We start from the raw sequence: 4,305 nt of genomic DNA, 5'->3' as shown, positions 1-4,305 counted from the left end.
TGTATAGTCTTATTATAAAACAAAACTATAAGAAGATTTGTATTTCAATGTGAAAAAAACTGTATCTGTTACTTTTCCCGTGAAAACATAATACCATAATAATTGTCTATCCAGTGAGTTTTTATAACCGTACTATCATAATTTGCCTGTAGCGACGTTCTTCAGGCGTCGAAATGAGATGACACTTGTCACCCCGGGAACTGTAGCTAACAGTTAGGGCGCAGGATCATTAGTCCCGTATAGATCTATACACACTTGCCACGTTCTCCGGACGGGAGATTCTGGTTATAAACAGGACTTCTAACGGTACCTTAAAAGGTATGTTGAAGATGAATGAGTCACGAATTCTCAATTAAGTCTCGTATTAAAATGAATGCACTTGTTTCTGAAATGATTATCCTTTTAAACGATAATAACAAAGGCATGATAATGATTTGTATGTTCTTGCATGTTTACGAATGTTATAGTAAAAAAGGGTTACCCTTGATATGATGCAAACATATAAGTAAAACTTATACTATTTAAAATTTATGTTTCATCCCGAGAGGGTAAAGTGGTGTAAGATGTTTGCATGTTAACATGATCCATATGATAGTTATAAAAACGACAGGAAATGTATAACAAAAGATTGATGTTTTCACACGAGATTGACCGTGTGTTTACTTGTATTCCCCCCGTAAAGTGTTCAAAAAGCATTTAAAATCAGTTAAAAGCGTAGAAATGGGGGTATGAACTCACCTGATAGAAGTGGTGAGTTGAAGAAGGCGAGACTAAACTCGGGCAGTACTTCGACTGGAAAGAAGCAATTCCTCGGGAACTTCGGGACTTCGAGCCTTGCGTCGTGTGCTAGGGTTGTTTTCGGGGCTTCGGGGTGGTCTCGGGATGCTTAACACAGAGTAGGAGTGGGAGAGAGGATAGGAATGAGCAGCCAAACTCGAAAGGCTTCAATTTCTATATATAGGCTAAAAATCGAAGTTCACGTCGTGAGTTTTGCCAATTCACATCGTGAGTTTGTCCCGAATCGCTCATGGCATGCGTCATCTGTCAAGTGGCTCTGAAATGGTCAGTCAGACTGTTCACGTCGTGAACTCTGACAATTCTGACACAGCGTCGAAGTCCGTGCCTCGAACTTCAGAAATTCATATCTTTCGCATACGAGCTCCGTTTTCGACGTTCTTTATATCCACGCGTAGGTGAGATTATGCTCTACAACTCTCGTTTAGACTCCGTTGGCTAATTTTGACTTTAATTTTAATAATACATTTTTTACAGGCCTGGATAGGAAAAGTCCGTTAAAAATCCATAACTTCTTCATCCGATGACCGTTTTCGTCAGAATTTTTACCGTTGCAATACCATTGATGAGATCTTCGATTCTTATTTAGGTCATGTTTGGCAAAAAGTCGCTCGATCTCTAATTCGAGTTTTTAGTTGTCTACTGCTATGTCCGAAACTTCGAAAAATCATAACTTCCTCATATGAAGTCAGATTTGGACGTTCTTTTTATGCATGTTTACGGTTTTGGGATATCTAGGAATTTCATTTAGACACCTAAGGTTGAAAAGTATTTTATTGAATTTTCTCGTTTTATGCTTAACAGTGTTTTACCGGTACTGTCGCATATCTTAGATCGGTCATAACTTCTTCGTTATAACTCGGATTTTAGTGTTCTTTATATTTTTGGAAACCTAGTTACGATCTCTATCACTTCATTTATCCCAATTAAGGTTATTGAACAATTTATTTTTGACCTAAATTTTGTTGGTGTTACATCTTAGTGCATTCTTATGGCTAAGAAGAGGAGTCATGAATTGTTGAAATGGTTAAATCAAGAAGATGAGTCATACTTCGTTCCAAAACAAGTTTTAGAGTCATACTCCAAGATTGTAATGAGTGACATCTTAAAGAATGTTTATAACACTTGTCAAATGTAAGAGTAAAATGTTTTCTACTCTTGTACATTTGAAATTGGTAAGTTGTGATGTTTTGGATAAAACAAAGACCAACTAAGGCCAATTGTGTGAAGTGTTTGTCTTGATAAAGAATCCGCACTATCTCTTGAATATTTGGCAAGATAGTCTTATATGTCAAGAGGACAGTGGGAGTCTTAAAGATCCTGAAAGAACTTCAAGATCTAATCAAGAATAAAAACCTGTAGTTTGACACTAGCACACGACGTGAAGTTTATAACCTATCGTGTTGACATATTCCTATTTCTGTGCCCATTCCAGTTAAAGTTGACTTTGCATATGAGTTCTGAGAGTTCTCAATTGGTTGCATAACAACTTGGAAGCAATGGCAGGCTCTTGTGCTGCCAAGTGGCAAGAAGTTAAGACTGTACAAGTTCAATCCATATGAGTTTGGATTTGTCACTATCCTTGTCTTGTGATTATGGTTTTGACAAATTCACATAGATAGGAACACATACACCATAAAATCTAAGTGTCATAAGGTTTCTCTATGAAAATTATGGTAAGGAAACGCTTTTACCAAGTAGATTTTAAGTAGATAGCAATTATGATATTTGCATTCTTAAAGTCGTTAGTGGAGCGTGTGTGGTTAACCGGCACACTAACATGGACTTGTGAGAAATGGCAAAGGTCTAAACAATTGAGACTATGATACAGGCATCCTTTTTCATAGTTCTGAAATTGTTTAGACACACATGTGTGCTATCTAAAGAAAGATGTATGATTTTGATAAATTTTTTATCAAAGCATTTCGTATCAGAAGTCTGAACTTTGGTAAGAAAGTCAATAAAGTATTGATTTCTAGAAGTCCAACTAATTTCTGAGTACATGTCAAAGCTAATAAGAGCATAAATGTTATGCTAATAATCATCATGCACTACTAGAAAATATGATATTACCTACGGCAAAATCCGTAGGTATTCCGTAGGTACATGGTGTTACCTACGGAATTGCGACGGAAAATGGGCCGTAGCATAATCGCTCGTGGGTAAATGTTAGCGACGGAATTACGACAGATTACCTACGGAATACCGACGGCACGTTTCCGTAGGTGATTTACCGACAGAATACCTACGGAAATTAATAGCTACGGATTTCCTACAGATTACCAACGGAGCCCACTTGACTGACATTGACTTAATTACCTACGGAATACCGACGGCCCAAATTACCGACGGATTTTCCGTAGGTATTCCGTCACTAAAATGATTTTTCTTTTTAAAAAAAAATCCAATTATTTTTGCTGGTAATGCAGAAAAAACTGTCTTTAAAACTGATAATAATATTCATATTCAATGTATTTCATAGAAGTAGCTTAAATACAAACAAATACAATGCATTTCAGTTGTCTTATCCTACTTTGTAGGATATATTCCTTGTACTTAATTTACTTCAAAAAAAAAATTACTCAACTTTACACAAAGATGGTAAAACAAATACAAAGTGTAGCCTCCTTGTAACAATGGCTGCAAAACATGTTCCTCAAGCAATGATTGGTAATAACTAAAGCAAAATGAGAGGGAATCAAATGTTACCTTATTCAACATAAAGAGTTGCTAGCCAGAAAGTGCAGCAATATCACAAAATAACAAAAACAGCAACAACAATAATCTGTAATAGCAAAAACAGCAACCAACAATAGGTAAAATAGCAGAAATGAATGTAATCAAGATCATTGTACAGCTGATGATCACGGGCTCCAATCTAGAATAAACCAATTGTAATTATTAAAAATAATAAATAAGAAGAAGAAACTTAAATGTTAATAAAGGTACAAATTGCACACCTTTGTATTAAACAACATTGAATAGATAACTTACATCTTGGGAGGAAGTCAAAAGGGCTAAGTGTATAAAGAGCACCAAGAAACACCTGCAAACAAGAAACAAGATTCAACAATTCCTTCAAAACTTAGCACCTAAATGCATGTAATCATAATAAACAAGTAAATGAAAGAATATTGCTATTTCTTAACTGCAACTAAAGCAATCTGCTAAGATAAGCAACAGGTCTGTAAAGGCAACTGTAGCACTTGACTGATCATGGAAGAAACTACACCAACAAACAATTTCTCAACACAAGAACAAAGACTTCTATCCTAAATAAAAAAAAGTAAACTAATTTCTCAACTAATTTAGCAGTTTGTATGATTTACTTAACTAAAGGAATATTAACCCCTCTATGTTTAGTTATCTGAGTAGTTCAATACACCAACAAACAAAAAAAAGAAACAAACTCACCTTTCTGACGAGATATACTAACTTAAGTCAGCATCAACAGTTCTTAGGGACTGATATTCAACCCATTAACAACAGCCAAACTTAATCGCAGTAGCA

At 35.5% G+C, this 4,305-nt stretch overlaps 1 long non-coding RNA gene across 1 annotated transcript in view; it reads right to left on the bottom strand.

The window, feature by feature from the left end:
• Positions 1 to 3,254: 3,254 nt before the first annotated feature.
• Positions 3,255 to 4,305, bottom strand: part of LOC145132970 (uncharacterized) — a 1,745-nt gene continuing 694 nt past the window's right edge. The window contains exons 2-3 of the long non-coding RNA XR_013718315.1: positions 3,790 to 3,841; positions 3,255 to 3,580 (exon numbers count right to left, since the gene is read on the bottom strand). This is a non-coding gene — a long non-coding RNA (uncharacterized LOC145132970). The remainder of the gene's footprint in view (positions 3,581 to 3,789; positions 3,842 to 4,305) is intronic.

This window comes from Lactuca virosa, chromosome 8 (genome assembly GCF_052849685.1).
Source record: "Lactuca virosa cultivar CGN04683 chromosome 8, Lactuca_virosa_CGN04683_v6, whole genome shotgun sequence".
NCBI lineage: Eukaryota > Viridiplantae > Streptophyta > Magnoliopsida > Asterales > Asteraceae > Lactuca > Lactuca virosa.
The sequence above is the reverse complement of the archived record's forward strand: the minus strand, read 5'-3'. Positions and strand labels throughout refer to the sequence as shown.